Source organism: Salvelinus alpinus, chromosome 30 (genome assembly GCF_045679555.1).
Source record: "Salvelinus alpinus chromosome 30, SLU_Salpinus.1, whole genome shotgun sequence".
In the NCBI taxonomy this organism is placed as follows: Eukaryota; Metazoa; Chordata; class Actinopteri; order Salmoniformes; family Salmonidae; genus Salvelinus; species Salvelinus alpinus.
In genome coordinates, this window is record NC_092115.1 from 14,690,149 (window position 1) to 14,707,095 (window position 16,947).

The 16,947-nt window shown below is 43.3% G+C and overlaps 1 protein-coding gene across 2 annotated transcripts in view; it reads left to right on the forward strand.

The window, feature by feature from the left end:
• Positions 1-16,947, forward strand: part of LOC139560194 (guanine nucleotide-binding protein G(I)/G(S)/G(O) subunit gamma-12-like) — a 60,653-nt gene that overhangs the window by 15,865 nt on the left and 27,841 nt on the right. Inside the window, exon 1 of one of the 2 annotated variants that reach the window (XM_071376757.1) lies at positions 14,373-14,594. The exons of the other annotated variant lie outside the window; for it this stretch is intronic. The gene's annotated coding sequence lies outside the window, so the exon portion shown is untranslated. Of the gene's footprint in view, positions 1-14,372; positions 14,595-16,947 lie in introns of those variants that run through there. 2 annotated transcript variants of the gene reach the window in all.

Below are 16,947 nucleotides of genomic sequence, written 5' to 3' on the forward strand. Positions count from 1 at the left end.
TTGCGAATTGACGGTTTATTAAACCAACTTTACACAGGCTACTGTTTGGGCCGTAGCACACGCCAAATAGATGACAGATAACCCACAAGCCAATCGTGACCTTCTCTTGTGAAGCCCAGACGTAAGAGAGAGAGAACGAAGGCTGAACCTGGTCTTAACTTCCAATGCTCCACCCCCCTGCCCAACCCCCCTCCACGCCACTCCGCCAACCACCAGGATGCCCGGCATCAGAACATTCCAGGCATTCCCGTGATTGGCAGATAGCAGGTTGATTGACATGTCGGACCCCGCGAACACCGGGTACTGGTCAGTACAACACAACCACCTCCTAGCCTAACACATAACACACAGCTGTCTGTGCGGGTCGCTACAATACAATAGCATATACAGTGAGGCAGTTTACATGAAACAGCATTTTCTTTCTTTTTTTGGACAAAAATCATTAACCAAACGTGGAATCGGTCAGGAAACACACCACCAAGACTGAAATCATGTGCCAATCGACGTGTCCAGTGGCTCTTTAATATGTTTGAAATTAGATACCAAAGACAGATTGACGCTTACTATTATTAACTATAGTAGTAATTTATGAAAATGCAGAGAACACGTTTGTGTGTAGGCTACTTACTGTACGTCCACAGAGCTCATAATGGTATCACCCCCCCAAATAAAGAAGAATCCAATATTCTGCTGTCCCCTGCTGCTGATATGGTGGGAATGCAGGTATTATCACAACTTGGATTTTCCTGTTGAAACCAAACATCTGAAAACATTGGGTAGAAAAAACATATTATATGGCAGAAATTCCTATCAGAGGGCTAGCTAGGGGTTATTTATGTCTCTGTCGTTAGCTAGGTTGCTAGGGGTTGTTTCTGTCTCTGTCAGGAGTAGCTAGGTTGCTAGGGGTTGTTTTTGACTCTGTTGGGGGTAGCTAGGTTGCTAGGGGTTGTTTCTGTCTCTGTGCTCCTCATGGAAAAGCTGTATTTTTACTGTGGAATTTTGTTGCTGAAACTTTTCTTACATTTGTTGTGGCTGTACTGTTAGATTATAAAAGAATGTCTCGGATTATAAAATAATGTTTCGTTGCCATGGTTTTGTCAGTGACATTTCATCCCTGTTTACAGCCCTCGAAAGGCTCCACTTACTCAAAGTTATTAATTCCTTAAACATTGTCCTGACATGAAATTAACTTATGAGAAACATAGGTAATAATGAAATGACAATTTTCTTAAAATTACCCGAAATTGGCGCACGATTGTTTAGGTTAGGTTTGGCATGACATATGGAAGAAAAAAAGAAGAAAAGGACTCAAATAAGTAGCAATTCCTCTTTATGGACGCTAAGTGGCGCACTAGACTACATTCCCAGCTCGCACATTGTCTTTGCTCAGGCGGTCTAAAACGTTCCTGAGGCAGAGCATACGCTTGTATCCTGCTTTTAATGGGCTACTTACAAACAGTGACATATCCAAATATTGAAATACATACATCACTCTGATATTGTGCGTATGTGAGGGTTTGCCACCTTGGCAGAGCAGTGTAGTCTCATATTGCAGTATGTATTGTGCTACATGTGGTTTAAAGAATGTAAATATATTTAAGTCGCAACCTTAGACTAAATACTGAAGTAAATACTTGAATGAGCAAACGTTTCCAACACCCCCATTACTGAAACAAGGCTGCTTTGTTTGGTAGAGGACAAAGTTAGGGTAATGTGTGTTAGCTGGTACAATGTACTCGGTCAGTAGGGTAATAGGGTCCTCACTTGCAGGTGCAATTATAGTTCTGCATTAGCTACAGATTGAAGGAGAACTTTCCTCCAATGCAGGACATTTTAAACTTGTAGTGTATTTGAGGTTTAAAAAGGCTTCTGAAGTCTGTAATTTACACTTTGACATTTCCGACCAGCCCACGTAAAGGTTAAATTAAAAATGTTAAAATCCTTTATGAAAAATGTATCATCCCCTACAAAAATGTCCATTAATTATAATCCACATAATAATTCAAATGTCCTGTTGCTGCAGGATTATTTTCTTGCTGTAGAAAACTGGCTCAAATTAAAATACTACATCTGTAATGACTCAGTCAGGATGGGAAGAGATGCATCGTGGAATTCCTTAACCCCACGTCATGTCTTAATATGGAGATAGGGACGAGGGGCCTTTCTACAAGGTCCAGGTGTCCTGACAATGACCCCCCCCCCCGCCCCCTTTCTGCCAGCTTGGCTTTGCCAGGTGGGCTAACTACAACCTTTAGTGAGTAGACTTATCCACAGCCCATTGATATTGTTTTCTCTTCCGTTGTATATCTCCTCTGTGTGTGTGTGTGTGTGTGTGTGTGTGTGTGTGTGTGTGTGTGTGTGTGTGTGTGTGTGTGTGTGTGTGTGTGTGTGTGTGTGTGTGTGTGTGTGTGGTGTGTGCGTGCGTGCGTGCGTGCGTGTATCTGTATGCAAACAACAGTTGGGTCGCTGAGGTAAAGGTACCCTGTCTGTGTCTAGCGGGTGGCCTGGCCCCATTGAAGTATCCTCTAACAGCTCCACAGAGTGTGTGGAGTGTTTATAGTGTCATACGTGTGTGTGTTTTTTTTGCAGAGGATTCCCCAAGCTCCTAGAGATATGTGTCTCGCTTATTGATCCCACTATGCTGTCAACAGCTTTGATAACAGCTCTGTGGGTTGCCGGTGGACCAAATGGTGTTTCGTTTACTCTAATAACAGACGTGTACATTGAACAGTAGGCCAATAGCTTTGTGGTTTGCTTGAGAAAACACTGGCAGGTGTTCTTGTCTATTTTAGAACTATATCATATTGCCAATGATAACGTTCACGTGAAATGTGTTAGGCTTCTGTAATTTTCCATAAAACTCCTGTCAGGGCGACACAGGAAGACACACCTTTCATAAAAACGCCAACTCTCTCTTACCTGCACCAATATTAATATTGACCCTGACCTATACTCTACAGAATTTCATAACTATACTGCTATCCCCCGGCCTAAGGAGAGGAGGCTCCACCAGCCCACGTCAACTTCCTGCCGGACGGGTAAAGGGGAAAAGTCTAAACGGAATACTTGGGATGTCCCAACTCTGACATCACATCAAATTTTAAATGGTTAAGGTTAGGGTAAGGTTATGGTTGAGGTTAGAGTAAGGTTAAGGTTGAGGTTATGGTTGAGGTTAGAGTAAGGGTACGGGTTAAGGTTAGGGTTGAGGTTAGAGTAAGGGTACGGGTTAAGGTTAGGGTTGAGGTTAGAGTAAGGGTTCGGGTTAAGGTTAGGGTTGAGGTTGAAGTTAGAGTAAGGGTACGGGTTAAGGTTAGGGTTGAGGTTGAAGTTAGAGTAAGGGTACGGGTTAAGGTTAGGGTTGAGGTTGAAGTTAGAGTAAGGGTTCGGGTTAAGGTTAGGGTTGAGGTTGAAGTTAGAGTAAGGGTACGGGTTAAGGTTAGGGTTGAGGTTGAAGTTAGAGTAAGGGTTCGGGTTAAGGTTAGGGTTGAGGTTGAAGTTAGAGTAAGGGTACGGGTTAAGGTTAGGGTTGAGGTTAGAGTAAGGGTTCGGGTTAAGGTTAGGGTTGAGGTTGAAGTTAGAGTAAGGGTACGGGTTAAGGTTAGGGTTGAGGTTGAAGTTAGAGTAAGGGTACGGGTTAGGGTTGAGGTTGAAGTTAGAGTAAGGGTACGGGTTAAGGTTAGGGTTGAGGTTAGAGTAAGGGTTCGGGTTAAGGTTAGGGTTGAGGTTGAAGTTAGAGTAAGGGTACGGGTTAAGGTTAGGGTTGAGGTTGAAGTTAGAGTAAGGGTACGGGTTAGGGTTGAGGTTGAAGTTAGAGTAAGGGTACGGGTTAAGGTTAGGGTTGAGGTTAGAGTAAGATTAAGGTTAGGGTTAAGGTTATGGTTGAGGTGAGAGTAAGGGTACAGGTTAAGGTTAGGGTTTAGAATAGGGACGTCCCAAGGATTCAAGATAGCACTAATCCAGGTAATGTTATACAATAGATATGACTTCATCTGGGTGGAGCCAATCAGGAAGAAGTGGTATCAATAATAACAATGACAATGCATGTTTTATAGCTCACATTCAAAAACAAAGGAAGCTCAAGGTGCTCCCGAGTGGAGCACCGGTCTAAGGCATTGCATCTCAGTGCAAGAGGCGTCACTACAGTCCCTGGTTCGAATCCAGGCTGTATCACATCCGGCCGTGATTGGGAGTCCCATAGGGCGGCGCACAATTGGTCCAGCGTCGTCCTGGTTTGGCCGGGGTAGGCCGTCATTGTAAATAAGAATTTGTTCTAAACTGACTTGCCTAGTTAAATAAAGGTAAAATAAACAATTAAATGGGCATGAAACACAGTCAAGTCGATAAAAGCATGAGCGATGAAAGTGATCGACGGGTCTGTAGTGGAGCGGGTCGAGAGCTTCAAGTTCCTTGATGTCCACATCATGGTCCAAACACACTAACACAGTCGTGAAGAGGGCACAACAATGCCTCTTCCCCCGCATGAGGCTGAAAAGATTTGGGGTCCTCAGATCCTCCAAAAGTGAGTAGGCCTCTTGACTGGCTGCATCACTGCTTGGAATGGCAACTGCTTGGCATCCAACCGCAATGCGCTACAGAGGGTAATGCATACAGCCCAGTACATCACCGAGCTCCCTGCCATCCAGGACCTCTATACCAGGCGGTGTCAGCGGAAGGCCCTAAAAATGTTCAAAGACTCCAGCCACCTAAGTCATAGCCTGTTCTCTCTGCTACCACACGGCAAGCGGTACCGATGCCCCAAGTCTGGAACCAATAGGACCCTGAACAGCTTTTATCCCCAAGCCTTAAGAAGGCTAAATAGTTAGTTAAATAGTTAACCAAATAGCCACCTGGACTATCTGCATTTACCTTTTTTTCACTAACTTTTTGGACTCATCACATGCTGCTGCTACTATTTACTGTCACTTTATTCCTAGTTATATGTGCATACAGTATCTACTTCAACTACCTTGTACCCCTGTACTGGTACCCCTTGTATATAGCCAAGTTATCATTACTCATTGTGTATCTATTATTATTTGTATTATTACTTGTTTTATGTTATATTTTCTTATTCTCTGCATTGTTGGTAAGAGGTCGTAAATAAGCATTTCACTGTTAGTCCACAGCTGTTGTTTACGAAGCATGTGACTAATAACATTTTATTTGATACAATAACGAGAGTAAATAGAAGTGTTTCTCCATGTTTCCAAATGGCATCTTCTGTAATCTGTTAACTGTTGTCTTTTTGTGGAGCTCAGGCTTCAGAATGCTCAGAACTGATGTCGGTTTGATGGATTATTCCATTTCTTTAGAGTCCTCAGGGAAGTTGGCTGGCAACCCAAACAAAGGGAGAGATTGTGGGTCATTTGTGGGTCCTTGTTCAGTCTTGGGATAGTTTCTAGTGTCTGTGTGGTGAGAAATTAACTGGACAACTATGGAGGAGGGTTGTGTGTGTGAGAGCAGTGACACCACCCTTTATGCTCTCTCGCTCCTTGGGCCCCAAACTTTTTGTCTCTTGTTCCACTGTGTTGAAGAGGCACACAGGTGTCAGAGAGATGCACAGACACACTCTTTGTCCAATTCATCCTACACCAAACTCAGGTGCTGCATTCACATTCAAAGTGAATCACAACTTTGATTTGCATCTCATTTCACAGTCCACAAATCCAGAACAAATTCCAAGAAAACGTACAGTATTACATAGAGCCATGACTGCATGGAACTCCCACCCATCAAAGATTGCTCAAGTGAACAGCAAACTTGGTTTCAAAAAAGAGATACACGTCTCCCTTATTAGACGTAGATACTGTGTGTATGTACTGATATGTAGGATATGTGTGACGTTTCGCATTTATGTAGTTCTGTCCTTGAGCTGTTCTATCAATTTTCTGTATGAAGTCATGTTTCATGCTTTGTGTGGACCCCAGGAAGAGTAGCTGCTGCTTTTGCAACAGCTAATGGGGATCCTAATAAAATACCCAAAATGTACAGCTCAATGGAATCCATTCTGCTGCTTTAACCTTTTTTGTAAAGAGAAAGTGCAATAGTAAACTAGCTCTTTGTGTTGGCCACTTGTGTGAGTAGACACTCACTCAATCTCATTTTCTGTAAAGGTCGCAACCTTTAACTTAACAAAAAAACTAAACTGGCAACACATCGTTATGGTAGTGTGAATGGGCCAGCCTAGACCCAGACCCAGACATGTATCTGTGCAGAGAAAATAAGACACGAGAGAAAATCTGAAGGGAGGGGATGTAAAGAGGGGTATAGGATAATTGACAGATATCAGGGTGGCCTCTCCAGGAAGTGACCTCAGTTTGACCCTGCGGTATCCGTCCCCAGTCCCTTGGATCCCTGACGTCTCAGACAGATGGAGTTACTGCAGGAGGAGGAAGAGGAGCCGGATACAGAACCACACAACCATTCATCTGGGCCCCTGGGCTCTACCTACCCTACCCCACTGTGTGTCTAGCTTACTGGCTGCTTACCTGTGTGTGTCTCTCTGTGTCTGGTTTAGAGAATAAACTATATGGATTTTTTAGGGCCGATGCCGATTTTTGGGGGTCAAGGAGGCTAATGGCCAATATTTTAGGCCGATATTCAATATCATTAAATTAGGAAATGTTGATGAAAAAATTTCCCAGAGACAGCCGTGTATGCTTTAATGCATGAATTTTTAAATCAAACAATACATTTGACCAACCTAACTACATAACAACATAATGGTAATAATTTTATTTGAATGGTAACTCTCTTGATAAACTGTGACTATTAAGATGGCATAGGCCTACTCACATTACAGGTGAATGCATATTCAATAGGAGTGTGTGCGCACAATAAGTTATTGAGCTTGTTTGGGCTGATCAGTGGAGTCAATGGTGCTACAGATGACAAACAATCTGTTTTCCTTCCATGTGGGACTGATATTAGCCTACTGATCAACAACATTTGCATAAAAGAATCACTGCAGAATGTCACACCTGAATGGAAAGACATCATATAGGCACTGCTGTTAGTTTGAGAATATAAAATAACATACAGTACCAGTCAAAAGTTTGGACACACCAACTCATTTAAGGGTTTTTCTTAATTTTAGACAATTTTCTACATTGTAGAATAACACGGAACCCAAACCGGCTTCGCGCATGCGCCATCGTGCATAAATGTATTTTGTCCCCCCCACACCAAACGCGATCACGACACGCAGGTTAAAATATCAAAACAAACTCTGAACCAATTACATTAATTTGGGGACAGGTCGAAATGCATTAAACATTTATGGCAATTTAGCTAGCTATCTTGCACTTGCTAGCTAAATTGTCCTATTTAGCTAGCTTGCTGTTGCTAACCTAATTAGTCCTGGAATATAAACACTAAGTTGTTATTTTACCTGAAATGCACGAGGTCCTCTACTCCGACAAATAATCCACACATAAAACGGTCAACCGAATCATTTCTAGTCATCTCTCCGCCTTCTAGGCTTTTTCTTCTCTTGACTTCATATTGCGATTGGCAACTTTCATAAATTAGGTGCATTACCGCCACTGACCTCGTTCATCTTTCAGTCGCCCACGTGGGTATAACCAATGAGGAGATGGCACGTGGGTACCTGCTTCTATAAACCAATGAGGAGATGGGAGAGGCAGGACTTGCAGCGCGATATGTGTCACAAATAGAACTGACTTCTATTTTAGCCCTTGACAACGCAGACGCTCGTTGGCTCGTGCGAGCAGTGTGGGTGCCATAATTTAATAATATAGATTTCGAAATAAATTTTGCGACGCGAGCGCTGTGTCAGCCTGTTATGGACGTGCCGCCTATGAGCCTATGTAAATCTACTATCCCACATTTTAGAAAAGTTTACCTATTCTATTGGTCAGCTTGTCGAGAAAGAAACGTTCCAAACAGACCCCTGGGACAATAGATCCCAAATTCATACAACAGTTGGCCAAGGCTACATTGAAAAAAAAAGAATGTTAAAAAGCAATGAATCTGATGCATCGGATTAGAACTTCGTTTAGCGTAAAATGTTGATACACTATAATTTCTTATCATTATTAGTGCAGTAGGCTACGCGCGAGTGTGCATTTGCCTACCAGACAATGAAAGACATTTTAAAGCCAATAGAACCTGAGAGAAATAGGCTACTGGTTTCAATGGCATATGGAAGTCTTTATAAAACAAAAAGCTACTGGTTTCAATGACATATGGAAGTCTTTATAAAATAATTGCCTCCACGGATATGTAGTAAAACATGTTGTAAAACGTTCAGGTTTCAAACAATTAAGTAGCTATATGTTTTCAAAATGCATACTGCCTCCAGCTCATTTCAAAGTGGTGTGTGACGTGCTGAGGAAGTCTGCCTTCTGTTGATTATGCATTTGAATGGTGAATGGTAAGTGCGCTTCAATTAGCAGTTGAGAAATACAAATAGTAGCTCTTTTTAATCTTCGCCCCCCTAAAAAATGTAACACACAATTGCATTTAGTATCGTTGCGCATTGATGGGTCATATAAAAGTGCTGTCTGATAGATTTTCCGCTCAAAGGCTCTGTATCTGTATGCTGTACATGTGTGATAAATAAGATACATAACGAATATGCACACAAGCCAATTTAATTCCACAAAGTTATGCAAATTAACCCATAGATGAATAGCACGACCAGTCAAATGTATTTCCATCAACTGGTATTTACATCAATGAATAGGCTAAAAAGCATTATTTTGCGATGGGATTTGATTTCTTCTCCTGGACAATTGGCCAGTGCCAATTTTGTTCATCAGCTTTTAAAACATTTTAATGGCCAAAAGCCGGCTATTGCCAGCTAATGGAGACACTGGTCTGCCCCTACGTGTCTGGTTGGCTATCTGTCTGTCTGTCTGTCTGTCTGTCTGGTTGGTTGTGTTTGGCTGTGTCTGGCTGGCTGGCTGTGGCTGGCTGTGTCTGGCTGTGGCTGGCTGTGGCTGGCTGGTTGGCTGGCTGGTTGGCTGTGTCTGGCTGGCTGGCTGTGTCTGGCTGGCTGGCTGTGTCTGGCTGGCTGTGTCTGGCTGGCTGGCTGTGGCTGGCTGTGTCTGGCTGTGGCTGGCTGTGTCTGGCTGTGGCTGGCTGTGTTTGGCTGTGTCTGGCTGGCTGGTTGGCTGGCTGGTTGGCTGTGTCTGGCTGGCTGGCTGTGTCTGGCTGGCTGGCTGTGGCTGGCTGTGTTTGGCTGTGTCTGGCTGGCTGTGTCTGGCTGGCTGGCTGTGTTTGGCTGTGTCTGGCTGGCTGTGTCTGGCTGGCTGTACACTGATGGATCTACAGCTGAACCAGGGGTCAGAGAGGGTTCAAGGATTTACCGCTGATGCAAGAGAGGGAAAGCATGGTGTTTTCTCCCCCTGTCACTCTTTCTTTGTCTAGCTCATGCTTTTCGTCTCTCTTTCTCTTTCTTTACCAATGTCTCGTGTCTGAAAAGCAAAACCACACGTGTTGTTGTAGGTAATTCCTTCCCCTGTGGCTCTTATCCTCCACCGCAATGTCTGAAAAATAAAATCATGAATGACTGGGCTTTCTATAATTCTGTAAGATCTGTGGGATTTTGAGCAGGTGATACATTATTTGGAGCTTTGTGTGAAGTCCCTAACACCTTGATCATACCTATAGGGTCATTGCGCAAAATAGTATGCAGCATCATCTGGATATGTGTGCAAAAAAAAATCTATTTCTGTCAAGCCGTCTACGCATACAATTTGATGCATATGTAACAGTTTAACTTTCGTCCGTCCCCTCGCCCCGACACGGGCTTGAACCAGGGACCCTCTGCACACATCAACAACTGACACCCACGAAGCATCGTTACCCATCACTCGCTCCACAAAAGCCGCGGCCCTTGCAGAGCAAGGGGAACAACTACTTCAGGTCTCAGAGCGAGTGACGTCACCGATTGAAACGCTATTAGCGCGCACCACCGCTAACTAGCTAGCCATTTCACATCGGTTACACATACGTTTGATAAATCCAACATATGCACCACACAGAATGCACTGCAACTGCTTCTGCAACGCAATGCTGCAAGGCAAACGTAGCGTTACATTGGAAAATAATGTACTTCTGGTGTACCAAAATGCGATGACGCTGTCTGTGTGATCGAGGCGTAACGGCTTGAAGTCTCGGTTCATTGGTTGGCAGTCCTATAGGCCTACTCCTGGGCTGGGTTTCCCAAAACCATTGTAGCACTAAGACCATCTTAATTCCATTGAAACTAAATGAAAGATGATCTTAGTGCTACGATGCGTTTGATGAAACCCAGCCCTGTTCTGCTACATTCTTCTCCTTTCTGTTTTCCCTTCGTCAGATGTTATTGGGTTGGACTCTCATGACCTGACCCTGCCCATTCCCGCTCTCAGATTCAAACAGTCCTTGTCCTTGAACCAGTCATAAAATCTTACAATATGGAACATGCCCTTTAGCATAGCAGCTGTGTGGTACCATATAGTTTGAATTAATACACAATGACGACAGGATATTGCATCAAATGCAATACGGCTGCTCTCTGTTTTTGTACTTTTGCCTTTTCTGCGTTGTATGTTGCCTCTGTCAGTGTTTCCCTTAGATGTTTGCTTAGACGAGGTGCAAAGACCCCTGAAGCAACATTAATGGTTGCCGGGTCCAACACTTTCCGTTAAGATCATAGGAAGCCGGTTTTGTTCTTGGGAAGGTGGGGTTAAACGTAATGGGAGGGGAAACACTTCTCAGAGTGACACTTTTCTTCCTGTTACAGTAATAACTGGGGATTTACATTGATGGGTTACATACACATGTCATATACAGTAAATCTTGAGTTCTGCTAAAACAAAGTTACTTTTTTTCCAATACAATTCTAAATAAAAATAAATAAAAACGACTGAGTCCTGACTAACTTTCCTGCTACTCATTCCCAGCATGGCTGTGTTTTTTGTTCAGGCCCTCTTGGAAATGTTACAGCTCATTGATAATGGTTGATGATTCAGTCCTTGTCTATCTGAAGTCCTTGTCTATCTGAGGTCCTTGTCTATCTGAAGTCCTTGTCTATCTGAGGTCCTTGTCTATCTGAAGTCCTTGTCTATCTGAAGTCCTTGTCTATCTGAGGTCCTTGTCTATCTGAAGTCCTTGTCTATCTGAAGTCCTTGTCTATCTGAAGTCCTTGTCTATCTGAGGTCCTTGTCTATCTGACGTCCTTGTCTATCTGAAGTCCTTGTCTATCTGAAGTCCTTGTCTATCTGAAGTCCTTGTCTATCTGAAGTCCTTGTCTATCTGAAGTCCTTGTCTATCTGAGGTCCTTGTCTATCTGAAGTCCTTGTCTATCTGAAGTCCTTGTCTATCTGAGGTCCTTGTCTATCTGAAGTCCTTGTCTATCTGAAGTCCTTGTCTATCTGAAGTCCTTGTCTATCTGAAGTCCTTGTCTATCTGAGGTCATTGTCTATCTGAAGTCCTTGTCTATCTGAGGTCCTTGTCTATCTGAGGTCCTTGTCTATCTGAAGTCCTTGTCTATCTGAGGTCCTTGTCTATCTGAAGTCCTTGTCTATCTGAGGTCCTTGTCTATCTGAGGTCCTTGTCTATCTGAAGAACTTGAGTACGCACAGAGAGCCAAACCCTGTCTGCCTATTATCATCACACTTGTTAAAATTATCGCCTTTCTTAGAGCACGTTTTTGTCATTAAGTGAGTTTCGGTTGTAAAAGTGTAGGAGAGACTTTCCTCGTTTTTGAAGGTGTGTTGAAAGCATCCCGTCTTGCTCAAGTCATCTGTTTTACTACACACCTCACTATCACTAGGAAGAAGCGTTATATGCCGAACTTTCAACCAGTGTTCAGTTAGTTAAAGAGTGTGTCCATGTGTCTTTTCTCATTTGATCGTTGCCACATCTAGCAGTGTCAGAACATGGCGATTGGAGGAAACAGATATTCAGTCTGGTCCGCTGAGAGAGTTAAACACTGACCTGTAAGCAAAAGGTCAACAGACTATTAACACTTGACCCAGTTGACACTGATGTAGTATGTGCAGCTTCTCAAATGTCCCTTCATTGAATGATGCCTTTACATCATGGTGGCAGTGCTCTAGTCTAGATGTATATAACACAAGTGCACACATTCACACACGCATATGGTGCTCACATACACATGCTCCTATGCACATACACACACACACACACACAACACACACACACACACACACACACACACACACACACACACACACACACACACACACACACACACACACGTATACATGGCACACACGCATTCTGCAAACTTGGAAATTGTAGTGCTGGGATATGATCACGATACTTAAGTGAAGATACAATATGTATTGCGATTCGATACTGTGATTTTATTTGCGATTCGATGTTCCAAACATATTGCTCACCATATGTCTGCTGCAGAAGGACAATCATTTGTTTTTATTTATCCAACTGCGATCCAATTACGATCTTGTCTCATCGCTGCAACTCCCCAAAAGGTTCGGGAGAGGCGAAGGTCGAGTCATGCGTCCTCCAAAACATAACCCTCCAAACCGCACTTCTTAACACCCACCACTTAAACCGGAAGCTAGCCGCACCAATGTATCGGAGGAAATACCATTTAACTGACGACCGAAGTCAGCCTGTTGTGACACAGCCTGTTGTGACACACTGCGATGCAGTGCCTTAGACCGCTGTGCCACTCGGGAGGCAAGAAAATTAGTTTTGATCAGTCATGGAAATAAAAGTGCTGAAAACAAATTGGCTCCCTATTTAAAAACCTCTTAAGGATCGTACCCTTTTTTTCAATTTTCGCCTAAAATGACATACCCAAATCTAACTGCCTGTAGCTCAGGACCTGAAGCAAGGATATGAATATTCTCGATACCATTTGAAAGGAAATACTTTGAAGTTTGTGGAAATGTGAAATGAATGTAGGAGAATATAACACATTAGATCTGGTAAAAGATAATACAAACAAAAAAACATGCTTTTTCTCTCCATCATCTTTAAAATGCAAGTGAAAGGCCAAACTTTCAGATAGGAGTCTAGGTGTTATTTAGATTTTGGCCACCAGATAGCAGCAGTGTGTGTGCAAAGTTTCAGACAGATCCAGTGAAGAATTACATTACTGCACAATATTTTGTATCAAGTCTGCCAGGAGTTTGCCCAAATGTGCCAAATTGGTCAATTGATTTATTTTCAAGTACATAACTATAGAGAACATACAAAACTGCTATGGTAATACAAAATTAAACTTTACACACTCCCAGGAATGTCATACATGATGGATCATTAGCTTATACACAAACTTTCACACATCTAGATGGCAGGTGGGGTGCGTGTGTAGCCAGAGACAGCAGGGGGGTCAAACTGTAGACCCCAGTTCCTACATTTGAACATTAAAAAGGATTTTTTCACACAAAACTATGCTACATTTTATTTCTGGGATCCTTAGGATGACAAATCAGAGAAAGATTACTGAATGTAGGGTACATTATTTACCTTCAGAGGTGAATGTATCAAATCAGTTGCCATGATAAAGTGTTTTGTTGTTGTGCACTCTCCTGAAACAATAGCATGCCATTTTTCACTGTAATATCTACTGTTAATTGGACACTGCAGTTAGATTAACAATAGTTTAAGCTTTCTGCCCATATAAGACATGTCTATGTCCCAGAAAGTTGGCTGTTGTATACAACGTCATTCTAGTCACATTAGCGCACGTTAGCAACAACTGTCCCGTAGAGGTTAAGAAGGAGATGGAGATCAAGCTAGTAAGTACTCAAGTATTGCTGCAATTACAGACAACTAACGCAAAAATAATGTTGTCAAAAATTATATTCAGATATTTACCTGTATTGATTCCCCCCCCAATAGTAAATTGGTTAATTTACTTCTCGACCTTTACCTCTTGCAGAGGAAATGGTGCCAGCATGGAAACGTTCCATACTTTTTTGTTTTTGATCACCAATTAATTTGTCCGGTTTCATTGCCCTGTTTCATAGAGTTATGGAAAATGATTGTTTACAGAGGTGAGGTTTGTTACTGAATCACTGTTTATTGTGTGTTTAGTGGCCCAGCGGTGTGCTTAGTGCTTGTCTATTGTTCTTTTAATGTTTGTCATGATTGTGCTTGGCAGAGGCTGCAGCTGACGTTGTCTTATAAAAAGTCATGTGGATAGGTTACACTTTCCCTCTCTCTCTCTCTCTCTCTCTTTCTGTCTCTCTCTCTCTCTCTCTTTCTGTCTCTCTCTCTCTCTCTCTCTCTCTCTCTCTCTCTCTCTCTCTGCATGCTGGGAGTGTTTGGTGCATGCTGGGAAGTGTATGATCGAGGGAGTGCGTGTGTTGTGTAGCGATAGATATTCAGAATTTTTTCTTTCGGTTTTCTCTTTCTTGGTGGCATTCTTTGGTTTCTTCTGTGCATGATTAAGATTATTATATATTTTTTTTTTTGTGTGGTAGAATTAAGTATTTAGGTTTTTTCGTATCGAAATTACCTTGATTTTGGCGGGGATGGCTTCCCGAATTGGAATGCCGTCCCTGTCACTTCGGCACGGCTTTAGGTGTGTTACTGAAGCTAATGTCACGGTGGAGGATTTTCTGGTCGCCGTAGGAGAGAAGGTAGGCTATGAGAATATTGCTTATGCGTCACGGATGAACAAAGCGGTGGTGGTATTTCTTAAAGAAGAGCGCCTTGTTGATCGTATGGTTGAGCAGGGCGTACTTCTTAAGGGAATGTTTATTCAAATTACGCCGCTTTTTTCTCCGTCAACAAGGGTAACTATTTCAAATGTACCACCGTTTATTCCAAATGAGCTATTGGAGCGCGAGTTATTGCGCTTTGGGAAGTTTGCAAGCTCAATTAAGGTTGTTCCGTTGGGTTGCAAACACCCGGCGTTGAAACAGGTTATGTCGTTTCGGCGACAGGTGTTTATGTTTTTGGACTCACCGGAGCAGACTTTAGAGATATCGTTTAAAGTCAAGTATGACAATAGACTATATATGGCTTATGCTAGTACGGGTAGTCAACGGTGTTTTGAGTGTGGGGATGTTGGCCATAAGCGACATGCTTGCCCGAAAAGGGAGAAGGCAGAGGGAGGGGCGCAGGTGGTCATCATAACGCCTGGGCCCACTGATGTAGGGAGAGGTGGGCTGATAGTGGTTGAGCAGCCACAAGCACCTGTTGCCGAGGAACAAGTTATCCGTGTTGAGGCCACGAGTTTGCAACTTGTATTAGAGGGAAATATTATGCAGCAGAAAAATATTGTTGTAGAAGGCAAGGATGGATCTGAAGAGCCAGTTCCTCAGACTGGTGAGGAGGTGCCCAGTACGAGTACTGGGGCACAGGAGGGGGTTCATATGGAGTTAATCTCCCAGGTAGTGGAGGAGACGCCCACTACGAGTAATGGAGTACAGGAGGGGGTTCAAATGGAGTTAATCTCCCAGGTAGTGGAGGAGATGCCTGGTACGAGTAATGGAGTACAGGAGGGGGTTCATGTGGAGCTAATCTCCCAGGTAGTGGAGGAGATGCCTACTACGAGTAATGGAGTACAGGAGGGGGTTCATGTGGAGCTAATCTCCCAGGTAGTGGAGGAGATGCCCACTACGAGTAATGGAGTACAGGAGGGGGTTCATGTGGAGCTAATCTCCCAGGTAGTGGAGGAGATGCCTACTACGAGTAATGGAGTACAGGAGGGGGTTCATGTGGAGCTAGGCTCTCAGGTAGTGGAGGAGATGCCCACCACGGGTAATGGGGTTCAGGTGGGGCTAGTCTCCCAGGTAGTGGAGGAGATGCCTGGTACGAGTGATGAGGTGCAAGTGGGGAGTGTTGAAAGGGATGTGGTAGAAGGGAGTCAGTGGTCTGTGGCCTCAGCTGAGGAGGATCAGGAGAAGGATATGGATATCTCTTCTGATATGACAGCAGCTGGTGAGGACTCAATTTATGATCTAGAGGAGGTAAATGGTTTTCTGGATCAGACTTTTGGGAAATCTGTCAAATTGGCAGAATATTTTGATGTTGATAAGTTTGTGAGGTCAGCTGTGATGTTACAGAAGACGGTGGGGTTGGACGAGTTGAGTGAGAAGAAGCGGTTTCGCTTGAGGAAATTTGTTACTGCTGTTACAGCAGCAAAAGGTGGTGGGAAACGTGGTCAGGTTAATAAGAAAAGATTTAAATAATGATGATGATCATGCTCCATAGGGTGTCTTTTTTCTCTTTGGTTTCTCTGTGGTATCTTCTGCTTTTCCTTTCTCTTTTCTACATGGAGGTACTAAGGGTAGGCTCTCTCAATATTAATGGGGGAAGGGACAGAAATAAGAGGGCTTGGGTATTAGAAGAAATAAAACAGAAAAGGCTTAATGTAGTTTTCCTACAGGAGACACATAGTGATGAGGATAATGAGGTTGACTGGGGAATGTGGTGGGAGGGGCAGCATATACTCAGTCATGGTACTAATTTCAGTGCTGGGGTGGCCATCTTGTTTTCCTCAGGCTTAGGGGTGACTGTGGTATCTACAACAGAGATTGTCAAGGGTCGGGTTTTATTGGTCAAGGTGGATGTTATGGGGTTTTTGTTTGTTTTTTTGAATGTTTATGCTCCTAATGAGGGTACCGAGCGTCTTGTTGTGTTTGATAAAATAAAAGAAACCTTAAGACAGTGTGACCAAGAGGGGTGTATGGTTGTAGGGGGGGACTGGAACTGTACTGTGGATTTTACTGTTGATCGCAACGCTGAAGAACCTCACCTGCGGTCAGCCACTTTCCTGTCTGGCCTATTAACTGAGTTAGAGCTTTCTGATGTGTGGAGAGTAAGGAATGCAAAAGTTAGGCAGTACACATGGTTGAAAGTGAATGAAGGTCGTGTCAGTGCAGCAAGGTTAGATAGGTTGTACGTATCTGATCAATACTGTAGTAGGGTTGGAAGGTGTGCCATTACTCCTGTGGGTTTCTCTGATCATCACATTATAACTGTTGA